The sequence below is a fragment of the Meleagris gallopavo genome, chromosome 11, assembly GCF_000146605.3.
Source record: "Meleagris gallopavo isolate NT-WF06-2002-E0010 breed Aviagen turkey brand Nicholas breeding stock chromosome 11, Turkey_5.1, whole genome shotgun sequence".
Classification (NCBI taxonomy): Eukaryota; Metazoa; Chordata; class Aves; order Galliformes; family Phasianidae; genus Meleagris; species Meleagris gallopavo.
Genome location: NC_015021.2, coordinates 16,820,355 through 16,837,634, shown reverse-complemented (window position 1 = coordinate 16,837,634; position 17,280 = coordinate 16,820,355). Strand labels below are relative to the sequence as shown.

Genomic DNA, 17,280 nt, shown 5'->3' with positions numbered 1-17,280 from the left:
GAAACATTTGCATTGAAAATAGTTTTGTTAGGGTTTCTGGTTGGTTTATGTTGTTCATCAGTAACTGTTGCATTACGTGTGCTTCCTTTAGAGGTTGTCTCATTTTGATGCCTACAGATTCATTTTGAAAGCCAAGTGGGACTGCTTCCAAAGCATCTCCAATGAAAGCTCTGCAGAACCCATTTTGCTCTAAAGAAACCTTGAATTATTGTCCTTAATGCATCTGAAAGATACTGTAACTGTAAATTGGTCAAACATCTGCCAAATTAACTCATTTTGTCTCAACTAGTCTGATTCCTTCAGGCTAGTATGATGAAAATACAATGAAAAAAAGGAAACTTGATTGGTTTTTTTTTCCACTTGAGTTAAAAAGTTTTATTCAAAGTATGCAAAGGAACATACTTACTCAATAAGATCACAATTTTTAATATTTGAACAATGTATGTCTAGCTGTAAATAGTTTTTTAAAAAGCCTGTAATTCAGAGCAAAGACTGGAATGAAGCTAACTATTCTGAGGTTGTTTAAGGTTCTGGTGCTTTTATGAAGTGGTTATATAATGTAGCTGCTTGTGATTGCAGGCCTGCGTGAGGTGCTTCTTTCTGTGTAAGCATCATCTTTTATTAAGGCCATTTTGAATAAGTAGAAGCATTTCTCTTCAGTGTTTATTTGATTGACTTGATGATTTTCAGCTACATTTTACAGGAGTGAGTCTTTTGCCTGTACAATTGTGTTCAACTTCAAAAATTCCAGGGGATAGCTAGAGAATTTATTTTGTCTCTGCTTAGTTTGCATCAAGGAACATTGTGAAATTGTTGTGTTTATTAACTGGCAATTTAAAATTTATTTGGTCATCTTCAGCAGAGAGAGTTAATACCAAAATATTAAGTCATTTTGAATTGGGGTTCACGTGGTTGACTTCAGCATCACGAGTCCCAGAAATGGCGTATGAATAGTAACAGGATTAGTTTATTACTCTAATGCCTGTACTGAGTTAGAACAAGGCATTTCTCTAATACTAGTTCAAGTGGAATTCAAGGTTCCCAGATCACTTGCAAACTAAACAGACTGAGGTGTATTCATCACCAGTGATTAAGCACATGCATACTGCACACAAGATGTGTGAACCAGTTTGCTCCAGCACATAAAGCACTGCTTTTTCTCCAGTGTGTTAGGGGTTCCTTGCACCTGAAAGCTGCTACCCAGGTGTGAGCGGCATTAACTCCTACATAGCTCAGAGCACGTGGGCTAACAGCCTACAGCAATGAACTTAGATTAAAGGCTGTACTCTCAGTCTGTGCCTTCCTCCTTTGAGGAGGAAAACTGCTGAAGCAGTTTATTTTCTGAGTAACTAGAGGGCTAGAAGTTGGATCATTAGTAAAAAAATTCTTAAATTTTTGCCTTGAAACAGCCAGTAAATATTTCAGTATTTGATTTGAAAACTATTTAAGAATTACATAGCTTTTACATATTTTTTTCTATAAGAATCACTTTGTTGAGTTTTAAGGGGTAGAAATCAGAATTGTTTCAGTTCTTTTACAGCCTGCCCTGCCCCCAACACCAAGGATGTTAGTCCAGAATAATGACTCATCTGTTTAATTCAGTTGAAATGAGTTTGGGCTACAAGAAGTGATCTATAGATGGAGAACTTCTGTGTTACTATTAATGCTCTTCAAGATGTAATGCCACAGCTAAACAGAACACGGAGCTAATGACGTGACTGAGTAACAATAGTAGTTCAAAAAACAATAACTTGTGCTTTTTAATTTTATTTTTATTTTTTTTAGAAAAAATATCTGAGAGCTGGTAATTTTCAGTTGGAAAAATTGGAGGTTTATCAAAGATCAGGAATGAAAAATAGTCTCCATAGGAAATTCAGAATATAGAACATTAGTCTGAACAAATTGTTGATTACGAGACAGCTGTTTCTGAGCCTGTTTTATATAAAATGCTTTATAAGTTAAAAACAAGTTTGATGTAGTGGTAGGGTAGCCCTCAATGAAACTGATAGTCATTTTCATTTAGCCTCAGGCAATGCCTTGAGCTCCAAAGCTTGAGATGGACACTAATTTCTTTGCATTGCAAATGTTTAGAGATGTTGGGAACCTCGATTAGAACAGATTTTGCATGGATGTGTTTTTGCAGTTCTGCACTTTTAAACTCTGTTGTTGTTGGGAAGGGTTCCTGTACTCTCATATGGATGTTTTGAGAAGCAAAAGTTTAGCAATAAATAAAGCAAAAGCATAAAATGTTATCTCTAAGTACCTTGTAGCTTTCTGTCTTCAGTCTCAAACTAGCTTTTGCAGAGAATAAAGAGGGATGATCACTGGGGAGAGAGAAGTCTGTGGGCTGCTTTCTGTCTCCAAAAAGTGCATAGGCACAGCAGATAACTAGAGCCGTGCCTAGAATATGATGCAAGTTTGAGGTGGTTTTTTATGTGTGTGTGTTTGGTGTTTTTTTTAAATGATACAGACTCTAATGTTAAAATGATGTCATCTTTGCTCAGTCTTACTGAAAAATAGAAGAAATGTATATTTTCCAAGTGTTTGCAAGCTGAAGCACTTTACTCTTCCTCCAATTGGGTATCATTATGAAGCCATTCATTCTCTAGCTGTACACCTGCATAACTGAAAACAGAACTGGGTCCCACTTGCCCACTCTTTTTTGTGTATGATTGTGTATGTATTTTTTGTGTATGTAGCTTGGACAGAGACTTGGCAGACATTTAGAATGAGGAGAAGAGGCAAAGCAGAGCAAATTGAAAGAAAAAAGTCTCTCTTACAGAACTTAAAGAAGGCTCTGCATGCATACTAATCCGATCATATCCTGTAGTTACAATTCTGTGAGAGACTTAAGATCATTTAAATCCTGAAACTGAGGTTTTCTGCATAGAAAAGAGCTGGCAAACCTGTAGAGAGTATAACAAATTTTAATCACAACTACTGGACATGAGGGTTTTCTGTTGTTTCCTTTGGGTTTTATGTTACCAGATAGGGGAGGGGGGGGAAAGGCTGTTACTTAATGCTGCTGTAGGGATGATTTTCCTCTGAAAACCTTGAAAAAAGGTATTATTATTATTTAGGAAAGGTAAAATTGATGTTGAATGAGGGCAACTGGTCTGATGCCCTGTTACTCTGAGATACAGATAAAATTCTGCACTCTGTTTTGAATATTAAGGTAATCAGTGAATGACTTGGCAGATGTTTCTTGCTAGGTGCCTCATTTCAGAACTATTTTAAACAAGTGTTACTTCTAAAATAACTGCTATTTTGATTCTGATTTTGTTTACAAAAGGGCAGCTTGGACACAGAAGACGGTTTGTAATGTATTCTCATCAATATTAACTCTTATTGAAGATTAGGATGAAAATCTCAGGATTTGAGTTCTGTAAAGCTGGGGTAAATGTTATGGGATCAAAATCCATGCCTTCCGTTTAACTCTTATGTAGTGACTTGTGTATTATACGAGAAGATTTAATTCTGCTTAGCATTTCTGCTTTATCTTTGGCTCTTTGTTAAACAGACAGAAGAGTATGATCTGGATTTCTTTTGAAATTACTCTCCCATCAGACCCATGGTTACTCCTGTACATATGAACTAATAAGAACACATCTTGCTGAGTGATGGGTTTGAAATCAACAGATCAGGGTGATTATGATTGAATTTTTTTTTTTTTTTTAAGTATTTAATTTCTTGCAATAACTGTGTTCTCACCAGCCAACGTTTTGAATGCTGCCAGGATACATTTAATATTTCCTGTAAAATAAACATTTGATTTTCTCCATAACAGAAACTTTTGGTACCCTCGAATTTATGATGTCATTTTTCTGCCAGAACTTAAAGATTTGAATCCTTTCTACAACAAATGGAAACTAAAGTAGAGCTGTTACAGCACTTTGGTGATAAAGAGGCCTTGGGCTATATCCTTGACCCCAGATTCTTTATTCTGTGTCTCTTGTGCTGTGTGTTCTTGGTAACAAAGGCGTCTGAATCTTAGTGTACTTACTGGTGAGAATAAAGCTCTATTTTTAATACAGTGTAGTAGGACATGTTTACCCCTTTATTTTTCTTCCCTAAAAATAGCAGTTCGCCATTTATCAGACGATAGCAGTAGTAGAAGAGGCAGTGGAATAATGGTGTGACTGCAGAATAACTTAATGTCCCTGACCTGGTGATGGCCTCTGTGCACAGTTTCTGCCCTGGAATGATCTCATCTGAAGTATGTTAATGCTGCAAAAGCAGCCTTAACAGCATCGTATAAGCCCATTTGGAGGGGATTATGCTACTATCCCTTCATTTAGCTCTTCGTTTATCACACAGTCTAGAAACCTTCAGGAAACAAGTTCTTAACGTTTGAGGTATTATGAGCACAGTCTTAAAATATTCTTAATTCTTTGGTGTGTACTACTACTGTGGAGAAGGAACTTTGCTAATACTACAGACATCTAATTACGAAAAAAAAACAAAACTGAGGCACAAAAAAGTAATTAGGGCCTAATCTTGGGCAGTTAAAGACTCATTCACCAATCTATACCATTTTTAGCATAATGGGCCACATCCATGGCACTTTTATAAAAATACTCTTTTGTATTATTCTTCTTGGCTTTAGTGGATTTGACTCCAATGACAGTGATTAATGCTGGGTCTGTGCTGCAAGGACCCAAAGGCAGTAGCTGCATTTCTTACAGCGAGCACATCACTAATACCAGGTGCACTTTGGTTAAACAGGTGCTCATCTTCTCCTGTATCAGGTTAATGTAATGCAGTTAAAAGTAATATTTGTCATAAATGTTACCTCATTTATTTCTATATAGTAACAAACATCTATTAAAAAAAAAGTAGTTTCTTGATGTTTACATATGTTTTTAGAATTCTGTAAGCTGGCAATAAAAAGAAGCTGGTAACTGTAAATTTCTTTACAGAGAGGTTCTGGATTCTCAAAACTTCCTAATTAGGATTGCAGGTGCAAAAATTATTAAATCATCAGTTATGCTTGTTGTGACACTTTAATGCTTTCTTGGGGTAGAAATGGTAATAAATCTTCCCCATAGCTCAGGGCATGATCCCTTCTGGCTGCAGAGGTTAAGTTGTCTGACAGCAGTGTGACAGCTATTGTCAGAGTTATTTCTCCTTAGAGGTTCTATCAAGAAAAAAAATCGGTATTAATCTTGTAGTCCAGTGCTATACACTCACTGCTTGTATGCCCTTCCACAGGAACACGTTTGTTTAGAATGAGCAGTTCTTGAACATCAAAATAAATCTTGATCAAGTTAATGAGCAAGGATGAGTGAATGCTGTGAAGTGCTTGCAGACTGCCTCAATAAATGTTCTTGTTACGTGAGGTAATAAGGGAAAGCAGCTTGCTTGTGTTTGCTATTTGTGCTATAGCCAGGATGTAGCTGACAAAAACATGGGAGGTGTCAGAGTACAGCTAGCACCTTCCCATGATGGGGAGGTAGGGTGAGGAGGATAAGATAGGATGTTACAAACAGGAGGTATCTCTATGTTTCTTGGCTTTGTGTTCTGCTCAGAAGGGTGCAGCTGAGCCAGAAGGGGAAAAGAAACAGTAGATTTGCTGTCCAGCAGTAAGTCACTGGTCTCCTGGTGGGTTTAGACAGAAAATAGCTTTTCTATTGGCAGTGCTAATATCAGTCTGTCAGGCAGCACTGTGAACTTTGTGTTTACTGAAATGCTTTGCTGCTTTATTTCACTTTGAAAGCCTTATAAATAAGGGAGGCTTGATCCAAACGTGACTCTTGACATAAGTTTACAGCATTTCATGTTAACAGGACCCTGGTGAAATAATATGAAAGATGGCATTGTCAACTTGGATCAGCAACAGTTACTTCAAAAACAAGCATATAGGCATATGCTTAGACTGGCAAGGAGTGGAAGATTTTTTAGCCCGGATAGAATGAGCATAATTGAGGAAAAAGAAGCTGTCACAGATGGTGATAGCAGTGAGAGGCCCAATGGCATGTGCTTCAACCCAGAGTTTGCTCCAGTGGAGTAACTGAGGGAGGTGGGATAACATACCAAACATGTGCCAAAATCTCCAGCTCTAAGAAACTAAACCTGCGTATTTGTAAAATGTGAATCAAATCATTCCTTCTCTTGGATGTCTATGAGCAGAAAAGAAGACTGAGAAATGTGTCTGATGGTCCCACAGGACTTGTGCCAGAGAGCATTAGGCATAGATGAGGCAATGAGGACTTCCAGGAGTGAGGCAGCCTGTGGTATTGGCGTGGCGTAGCTCTGTGTTGTCAGAGGAAGGACAAGTGCTGTGTACTCCTGCAGGATGCCTGGCAGAATGAGAACACAGCAGTGTTTCCCTGTGCAGGGGGGTGTTGTCTGGCTCCACAAAGGAGCTGCCTTATTTGAAACCCTGCCAAGCTGTGGCTGAGCTGTGAAGGCTGAGCTGAATGTACGCAGCATGGTCAGGATTTTCCGTTCCCCTTCCTTTTCACACCTTAACATAAAGTGCCCTTGGAATCATTAGCAGCCAATAAACTCAAGCAGTTGATTTGTGATCAGTGAAGTGAAAAGGAGAGCTTGGAGCTATTTTCGCACTTTCCAAACTGAAATGTCCTCTCATCAACCACACTTCAGTTTTTCACACATTTTGTCTCATTTCATTAATAGAGTAAATTTGTTGGGTCGGTAACAGCGGCAGTGATTAAAGACAGTTTAGCTAAGGTAGACCAAGAACTTGTTCTTATTTTTCTTACACAAAGGACCATTTCCTTTCAAATATTACTGTGTTATCCTGAAAAAAACCTCTTTCTTTCACGCCTCTTTTCTCTCTGTATGTAGAGCAATACATACAGGTAGCCTGAAATGAGTTGTTAATAGATACAAGGCATTGACAGAAGTGACAAGTGTGGATCTGAAGTACAGGCAATGAATATGAGCAGTATGTGTGTTTTGTGCTGCGATGTGAAATGCCAGTATGAAGTTTCCTTGTTGATTTGTAAAGCAAAGGCTACATACACAATTAGGTTTCTGTCCACAAGAGAAAGGTCAGGAACAAAACCCGGCCTTGTTTGTCTCATAGCTGCCCACCTTGGAGCTGCTATTACCACGCCTGACATCTTTAGCCTGCCTTTCACAATTTCAAGCCAGTTATTATAATCTAACGAGAAGTATTACAGGCTTCAGTAAATCATGGATGGTTTTTAGTTTTTACAAATACTGTAGAAGCTAAGAAAAGGAGAACTTGGCAAGGGTTTTCGGGAGGGTTTTTCTGTAGCATTAAGCAAGTAGCTTTACATTTGGGGGTTGCATGAATCATGTGATGCAGTAATGCCTAGTAATTCCTGTCTTTTAAAGCTGTAAGACTGTATGTGCTCACCTTAGTTAACCACATATATAACAGTTACCAAAAAAGCTTTGTTTTGTACATCACTTATATCTCACAGGGATTACCCTCAAATATACACTCATTTATTATGAAAAAATATCAGTTCATGGAATTTGTAGTTCTCAGCTCTCTAATGCTGTCCCTGAGTAAGAGGTTTACTGTCTAGCTCTCCCCTTAGTCCAGAGAAGAATGAAGCTGAGAGACTGAATTACTGCTTGCTCATGCCATGCACCCACAGAAGCCATTTTGCTGTTTGCTTTGTCACTTCTCCACTGTAGTGGTGCAGAATGCTGCTACAGCCAGTGACTTCAGTGACCTGCTCAAGTGACACTGCTAGACCTGCTGGGAACTTGCAGAGGTGTTATCTTTCTTCTCCCAGGTTCACGCTTCAAGTTAGGTGTGATGTTGTGCAGTGAGGATTTCATGAACGTGCATTTCTGTTCTTTGTCTTTTATCATTGGCCTTAGAATTCTCTGCTGACTTTCCTCTTTATTTTCTTGCCACTTTCTTCCTTTTTGTAGTGGAACCCAAAAGGTCCCAGAAGCCTTTTGTTATAATGGTGTTCTATTTCAAATTATCACTTGCTATCTGTTTCAATTTATGATTTGTATACATCCTCCTAGTAAAACATATATTTGCATACATCCTACTGTAAAACAGTAATGTAAGTCGATTCTTTGAGCCTCATTTTTACTCTTCTGTAAATATATCAATGCTTAGAAATTTGTCCTCTGAGAACCGTGTGTTCAATGAGTCAGAAATTGTATCAGAACTAACATTAGGAATTTCTGTTGTACTTTTTGAGGCTTGGCCTGATGTACGTTGCCCACTGTCCTGTTATGCTGAATATCATACCTAGAACCAATCAGCCTGTGAAGTACTCTCTAATGAAACCAGCAAGTTAGAATTACACTGCAGACCAGCAATGCACAGCTATGACTTCTTATGAACAGATTACAGTGCAGCAGCTATTGTTCAATGTTGGCATTTCTCCTGACTTATAGTTTGATTTAATATTATTTAGAAAAGGACATCTGTATGGACTGAAAGATAGAGCACCTTACAAAATGCTCTGAATAAAGCCGTTCCCAAGCAGAACTGCTGGCCCTGTTCTCAGCCGTGAGGAAAAATTATTTTTAAGGTTGTTATCTGCCTACAGAGAAGATGGTGGCATATTACTATAGGGGACTGGACATTCGTGTGAATCTGTGTTCCTTCATTGTATTCCTTCCTGTATTCTTAAAATAAGAGTGTGACAGTTTTACACAGAAAATCACTTCAAAACAAAGGTCAAAAATTGTCAAAAAATTCTCAACCTAAGAGGCTTATTTCTTTCTTGCTGGGTAACTAAGCCTTGTCTTTGCATAGTTAATTCTTCTTTCCCTGAATGATACATCAACTAAGAAACTTTGTCTTGACTTGAGCTCTGCATTTTTGTTCTCTCCCAGCAGGACAATTGCGTTTCAGAGCCAGCAGGCTTCCCACTGTTAGAGATCTATAAAAAGATTCTGAAACTGATTCATCTTCTAAATGTTTCCGTGACACAGTTTTGATGTTAAAACAAGTATGGAAGTGTGCTTTGTGGCACATGAATCATGTAACAAAGCTTTTGTTGGCAAACTCATACAGCAGCTGTCATGGGATTATTATATCTGTCAGAGTGAGGCTCACTAGGGAGCAGGTAAATGCACCCTGAAAGATTACCTGTGCCTTGAACACAGTGCTGATGTTTCTAATGCTTTCTCTCCTTTTATAAAACTTGAACAAAGAAGTACCAAGCTGTGTTAGTCTCCTTGGGAGAGAAGATTTTATTCAGAAAACTCATGCTATTTTATTTTCTGGGTCCCAGACTATGGTTCAGTAATATAAGTTATGAAATTCTGTGTTCTGTGCTGGGCTTTATACTTTAATTCATAGTGTTAATAAATAGAGGTGTCTTAAAATGAAATGGCAATGGAGGCCTGCTCCTGTCCAAACTTACATCTTGGAGGCGCGTTCACTCGGTGTGTGCTGATCAGTAGCTGTTACATTTCTGCACAAACCTATGTCCATTTGAACACTTGCAGAAACTGCATGCAACTGTCAGTCATATCAGTCAATCCTTTTCAGTGAAAAAGAAATGTGGACATTTAAAGTCAACTTATGTTAAATCGAAAGTGGTTTTTTGTTTCAGAGTTTTCTACTTTATACTTCTTATTTTTGGGGCTGGTTTCACTGTTTTCAGGGATGAAACGCAAAAGAGAAAAACAAGGTTTCAAAGCTTCTCTCTTTTCTTGATTGTGCATTTTGTAAGAACTACCTGATGTCAGCAGCAAGAAGAAAAAAAGCAGTGGGAGCAAAGAGATGTAAAGGAATCTCTGAATTTGATGGCAAGGCTTAGCAGTCAGCAGGAAATCTTTGCAAGGCGCCTGTTGGCTCTGCAGTAGAGCAGAGCAGCTCCTGGGAGCTTGGTGTTTTGTTTTCCTGGCATCCTGCTGGGTGGATGGGTGCGAGGAAACTCTTCTGCAGGAGAAAATTCAATTAAAAGTGATTCAGAACTGTGAACCAAAGCCAGAGGCCATATAGGAGCATACTGGTGAAAAATGCGTCCACGTGATCGGTGGGTTGAAAGAGAAAAGGGAATGTGGCACATGGGGTAAATAGGAAGCATAGCTGTCCCTCACCACTTGCAAGGGAAAATGTTTTGGTTAGTAATGTAAAATAAAGGATGAAACTGTACTTAAACTGCAGCCATTATTACTACAAGAAGTCAAAATTTTACTTCATTTGTACATAAAGTGATTGAAGTGAACAAAGGGCAACAAAAACCCACTCTGTTTTCCTTCTACGTTGCTGGAAATCTAAGCTGTGAAACAAGGTATTGAAAAATTACAATACCATTTCGGGTTATGGAAATCCCCAATAGTTGATAGCTTTTGTGGTGTAGAGCTAGCAATTAGCAAGCCAGGTTAAAATGCAACAAATACTCCTATTGTAAAGTTTTACACTGCTTTGTTGGTATTGCTATGTTGCAAGTCTGTGAGAACCTGAGTACAGTGTGTTCTGCAACTATTTCCTCAAGCCAATCTGTTGGTAGTTCACAGCAGGAATAGATAGTTTTGTATATCTTCTCTACTTTCATCAAGATCTGAGTAATGCAATTATAAATACAGAAACTTATCCCATGTTCTAGTTGTAGGTACACGCGAAAGATGAAAGCTTGTCTAACATTTAATTATATCCATCTATCTGAACGTGTATAAAACCAAAATCTCACACATCTAGAAACTAAATATAATGCTCTATTAATAGTTGGGGTTGTGGCATAGGCCAGCATTTGTTATCTGCCCTTAGAGCATTAACCTGGTGGAATTGAGGCAGTAGTGATGGTCTGACCCTGTAAGATGGTAAATGCTCACAATCTCATTGCCCTCTCCAGCTATAAGGGGTACTCAGCAAATCCTGTAAGCCGGAATTATATTTACCAAAATAAGTCCTCCTTCTCTTGTTATAATCGGTTGTATTCCCAAGTTAGTCAAAAACATTAAGAATCCTTTAAAAATAAACATTAAACATTTGCATACAATTCCTGTTTATCCAGTACAAAACAATGTCTGAATTGTAATTTCTAATGTGACCTAAGTGTAGTTCCAAGCAGCGAATGAAGCTCATGAATATTTTGTATGAATGATCAGGAATTATAATCGTGAAGTGTCGTGAATATTTAAAAATGAGAGAGCCTGAAGTCATCCCTCATTAGTGTGCACAGCTGCAGGCAAGCCATGGGAAACCTGGGTTGTAAATACTCTGTATCAGTTTTACTTTGCATATGTATTTAATAGATATTGACAGAAGTCACAGTCCTGTTTTCAGTTTCACAGCAACCTGCTGTTCCAAATCAGGGATTAAGTTTTCTTATAAATACTTGTTTCTAGAGAATGTAGACAGCTGTTGAGGTGAAAACTGCTGAGGTCAGACAGAAGAAGGGAGAACACAGATAATGAGATATGTCAGAAATGAAAGAGAAGACTGATGAGATCGTCAGCCCTCACAAAGTGTGCTGTGGGATGAGCTCAGCCAAGGGTTTATAGGAGGGAGAGGTGTTAGACATGATGAAGTGAGATTATAAGCATGTACTCAGCACTGAAAGTTCCTCTGCTTCTGTGCTCATATGCATAGTGCAGATTTATTTCTGTATTTTTAGTGCGTTATTGTGGTTAAAGGCTCAGAGGGGGCTAAGAATCAGTTATTTCCCTTGGATTTGACAGCCTGAGCTTTCTGAGGAGTTTGCCATAGAAATTGTGGCATAGCTTAAAATGCATGGGAGCAACCAAGAGCTACAGTGAGTGGAGCTCAGGATCTGTGCCTTCATAATGATAACTCATCATGGTGCACTTTCAGTATTTATGCATAATGATTAAGATCTGTGGATTTTGGAAAACTTCCGCTCAAGTCAGAGCCATCTCACACCCACTTGGAATAGCAGCAGGCACGTTGCTTTCATGGTACCAGCTTATACCTGCAACTTGTGGTTTGAGGGCAGGTGAAATAGATCTGTTTTGTGGTAATGTTTTTCATAATTTTATGACAGCGTGTGGATTATCAGCATCCATGAGTACAACCTGTATTTTAACTCCCAGTCTTTGTGTTACTTTTTGCAGTGATTCTTTTTCTAATCATGTCTCCAGCAAGGTATATCATCATTTTGATAGTCTCACAAGACACATGCAACTAGGTGTAGCAGTGGCAGATCAAGATCCAGTTCCCTAGAGCTTTTCACAAAAAGGGTGACTATAAAGGATGGATGGCATCTGTTCGTGGTCATCCAAAAGTATTAATGATTGGAGAAATCTTTGCACATTGTAGCATAAGCTGATTTTCAACTGAAGCTTTGCTGTGACTTAATAAAGCTCTGAACAATCTTGCATCCAGACTTCAGCTGTTTGAGGAAATGAGCTTGAGGTGTAAATTTAAAATTGGTAATAAACAGTGAAGGTTTTGTCTTAAGCTCCAGAATTATGTTGTACACGTGTGACCTGTGTGATCCTATAGCTCTGCATCTTCATGCAGTGCACTTAGAAAATAGCCCAGCTGCTGTCTGCCAATGGGCATTTTTGTGTTCTGAGGCACAGTGGTGGTTTTTCTCATTTGCTTGTTTTGGAGGGGTATTTTAGCTGAACTTTACACATTCTCTGTTAAGTTGTAATCTAAACAATTAAGCTTTTAAACATGCGTGATCTCCCTTGCATAATGAACTTTTTTTCTAGCTCAAATTAATAAAAAGAGTCAGTGAAGTGAAACATTTCATTTCTCCAGATTGGAGTCTTATTTTAAGCAAGCCACGAAGAAAATTCAGAAGCTGCAGAGACATGAATGTGGGAGTTCTAGAGCTTTAACTATTGTATGATTGTATTCCAACAACACACGCTCACTTGCAATTAGTCAGGTTATGCATAGTGCTTCTCTAAACATACACTGGGGCGTAAGTCTGTTTGAAGATTCAGCTGAAAAGTTGCATTGTTTCCAAAATTTGGTAGGTTTCATTCTGCCATATTATTTTACCCACCGCATTTGTCAAGTATCAGGTAGTGATGAGAGCATACCACAATTCTTTTTGAGAACAAAGGTATATCACATAATCAAACACTGAAGAGTAAAACTCGAATTAAACTATTAATGTCCAGAGCACTGATCAGCCTTGAGAGTAGCCTGTTTGGTTTTATGCTATACAGTCCTCTTCTTAGAATGGATTTCCAGCTCTCAGTGCACAGCATGGCTGTGGTATTTGTGCTGTGACAGGGAGCAGCTGTTTATCATGGTATCAAGCAGCTGAAAAATATCCCGAAGCTGAAAATCTACGCTAGGAATGTTTTTTCCTAGAGGGCAGTTTATTGACAAAGATTAAAGTTAATTTTGAAGCAGTGTTCAATAATGTAAAGAGCTTTATTTTCCTCCTGTCTATGTCTATGGACCTTCTGAAGCTAATTAGGTCTCTTGGCACATCACATTGCACAGCGTTTGGCCTCATCCATGTTGTGAATTCAGCAAGCTCTTTTCGAAGCACTCAGGTGTTATGGGGCCTCTCCTGGGAGTCTGCTGCTTCCTGAGGAAGGCCAGGTGCCTCATGCCTCCTAATTCTGTCTTTGTAACTTTCAGTATGCCCTCCTTTGAGCTCCTAGCTCCCAAGTGGCCAATGCATTTTTGACAGCAAAAAAAAAAAAGCGGAGTTATACTTGTGTTGCAGTATTTTTTAAATCAGCTAAAAGTACATATAATCCTACATCCTCCTTTCGGCAACTGTGGGTCAACTTCTGCGTCCATGCAGAGACAGGATTTGGGTCTAATTGTTGATAGAAGCATTGAAGGTGAAATTGCTGATAGCTGAATACAGCTCCTCCAGCTGAGATCTGTGCTGTTGCCAGACAATCTCATTGATCTCACTGCTCTGTTACCAATGGGCCGGTGTGGGTTTGGGTCTAGCAGGTGACTTTCCTTCTGCTGGCCGTTCCTGGAGGAAGGCTCTGTATGCAAGCAGGAGGAGTGTAAATCAATTTTTTCTTTACCATCATCCTGTCTAACCCTTCACTTAGCTATTATTTGCCAGCAAATACTGTGATTCAGCCTTTATATTAGTTCTATGGAGGAAGTAAAGGACACCACAGCATGGGGCTGGAATTAAGCCATTGGGAGTTCTTTGTACAAGGCACCAATGTCTTCTCTAGCTTCATCAAGAGCTTCCTTCATCAAAGAAGTTATTAAATCTCCTTTGCCAGAGAGTGAGCAAGCTTTGGTCCTTGTGAACTTCCAAAGAGTTCCTCCTTTTTCCAAAATGCAGCACGTGGCTGCAGAGCGTGCAGCTGAGGAAGTGGCCAAAACAGCTCTGTCAAGGTGGAACTTCCCACAGGATTCCCTCTGAAATTGTTCATAATCAATTTTGTGAATATTGCTGATGGTGTAACAGCTGTGGTTTGTAGGCACAAATGGCAGAAACTAATTGCACTTTCCTGCAGTGTTATAATCTGTTACTAATCTCTACTTTTAATGTGGTTTGATTGGTTTTTGCTAGGAAGAACGGATGGCCCAGTCTGTGACACGTTTTGAAACTGATACATATGAGCAGTGCTCTTGTGTGGAGGAGACATGGCTCATTAGTGTGCTTGCACAGAAAGGAGTGTTGCACTCAGTGTTATGCAAGACAATCGCTTCAAAATTATAAGCAATTTGCTTCTATATTAAGATATTAAGAGTAAATTTAATCTGTTTAATAACTGGTTTCTAGCAGTATTCTCATTAAAAGAGGATATATCACCCTCTATTTTCTGAAGGGTAAAAAATGTTATAATAATGAGGAATGTGCTGAATAGATGCATGGCTGCATGACTTTTTTTTTAACTGGAAAAGATACTAACTAGGGGAAATGTAAATGCCTGACCTTTAGATTTCTGTTGGAGTTTTGAATGTTTGCCTTTGTTTTGAGAAGAGCAATTCTTACATGATTTGTGTTGGAATTGGAGAGAGTGGCTTTGAAGATTAAACCATGGAATCTGGCTATAGAAATAAGGATTCTGAAGAAATATGTTCTCCAAGTACGTTATGTCAGAAGGCCACAAATGAGAAATGATTTTAAATTGTGCTCTCTGGCAATTTCACTGTGTTGATGTATCTATATCAGTTTGGTTTTTTCACATGTAAAATTCAAACAGAAAAACAGCCACTTGTTCCCAATTTGTTGTCACTGCCTTGTGGTTCATTTCGGCTGTAAACTCTTTGTGATGGTGCACATCATCTGGCATAAGCAATCACGCAAATGCTCTGACAGATCCATGCTCAGTGCATCTTACTGCTATTATATATAACTAATCACTACTTGTGTACCTGGTGCAGGCAGGCTCTGCCTCCTCTGCTGAACATCATGTTCTTTTCCATCACGTTAATTGTGATATAGACACTGGTCCCTATTTGCATCCTTGCTAGCAACTCATGATTAATTGTGATCTAATACTAACCAATACTACTAATACTACTGGTGCTAGACTGCAGATCATGAGTAGTCTTTTTGCCAGGCATTGTCACTCACATAGCCATTGAGCTAAAATAAATCTTCAAAAGAAAGAAAAGAAAGTGTGCTTAAAACAGTAAGAAGTTGGAGTACAAGCCTTTTTCTCTAGTGAGTATTTGATGTAAATAATGAATCTCTGCGTTATAAATGACATGAGGAATGGGCTGAGCATTCACTCCCTTCTTCCTGTTGAGAAATCATGTGTGAACAGTCCTCGATTTTCAATTACAGGCTTTTTCTTCAAGGCTATTGAACGGGTTCTCATGTAAACATGTTTCAGCCACTGAAGGATTACAGATGTGTTTTGAATACTCTGCTTCTGTGCGGTTTGCTGCCTTTAAGGATGTGGCATTGGCACTCTATTTCTTGGTTGGATGAATATGGTTCTAGCAAAGACTTCAGAAATATAATCAGAGCTAAAACCATTTTTTAACAGCTGATAGGGGAAGATGGCTGAATAAGGGATCTTTACGTACTCTATTTTGGGTTTCTTGAGCTGAACCTTTCTAGAGGCATTGTTATGAGGAAAAAATATCTTGTGTAATATTTGATGTGGAGAAACATTAAGCATATGTGCGTATGCATTTCTGTGTCAGGATTTGAGCCTCAGGCATTGTGAGCATTTGTTCAAGCCCTTACTTAAATCATTTAAGCGTTGGCCTCTCCAGAGCTATGTTAATCATCACCAAATTTTGTAAGCTAATGGTGCTAATACATTTAGGAAGAAATAGTGTGCCAAACAAATTTAACTCTGTAGATCTCTTTATTATTGTGTCAGAGATACTGGTGTTGTTTGGGTGCTGTAGGGATATTTACCTGATTTTATCTTAGGACAAAGAATATGTTAGAAGGATACGATGTTTCTTTAGGTGATGATCTTGCTTAGAGGTAAGATGACCTTTTTCCAAGGGTCTTTTTTCACTTCTTTAATATTCTTTACTATCTGTCAGTGTCTAAGCTAAAAGAGACTGAAATTTTGGCAAAGTTGTGTATTTTGAACACTATTATCTGTTCCCTTCAAGACTTCCACAATTATTACAGAATTGGTTTGGTTGTGCAGAATTCTGTCTGGATAGACTTTAAAAAAGAAGTGTGTAACCAGTTAATGTAGGTCCTTTAAGGGGAATTCTTTTGCACTTTTTTTTTCCTAGCAAAACTACGGAACTTTAATTTTATAAACCTATTGCAAAGGATTTGCAATATTTACTAATGAAATACAACAAACCAAAAAGCAGTTTGCCTTTTAGTTGCGAATTATACAGGAGTTTAGGACAGCAAAGAGTGAATTTTACAGGAGGAATTTATTGCCAAAATAAGAATTGAAAGTATATTATTTCAGCAGTTTGAAAAACATAGAGTAGCACTGTATTGCACACAGAAAATGCACTACATCAATTACAATTACTTGTGATAGACTTGAGTTCCTAAAGGCAATATAAATGTTACATTTAATGTCTAAAAGTAGACGTTGAAAGGTGAAGTGAAACTTATAATATACTGCAGAAGAGTAATGTTACTGGATAAATCAGCTTTGAAGCAATTTGTAACAATTTGATAGCAAACTTTTCAATCTTATTTCCCTGAAATCTCTTAGTACTTCATGAGTTACAGATGCATTCGAATTTCAAAATTTTAGAGAAAATGTATTGTGAAGTGTTTTTGTGGATTTCAGTGAGAGTTTTGATTGACCACGTGTCCAGCTTCTGGATACTTATTTTCATTTGCTTATCTAATGTTAAAAGAAATCACTCATAGACAGAGTAAGAGCTGTCTGAATGATAAAGCTGTCATCTCCTTCAAAATGACAAAATTGTCTATAGAAGCCTTGGGAGTTTGCAGATGTTTCATTTAAACATCTTTATTACCTCTTGGTTGTTGTTGTTTT

General features: G+C 38.2%; 1 long non-coding RNA gene across 1 annotated transcript in view; it reads left to right on the top strand.

Annotated features, from left to right (window-relative positions):
* LOC116217059 overlaps positions 1 to 17,280 on the top strand; it is a 76,945-nt gene that overhangs the window by 40,364 nt on the left and 19,301 nt on the right. The window lies entirely within an intron of this gene.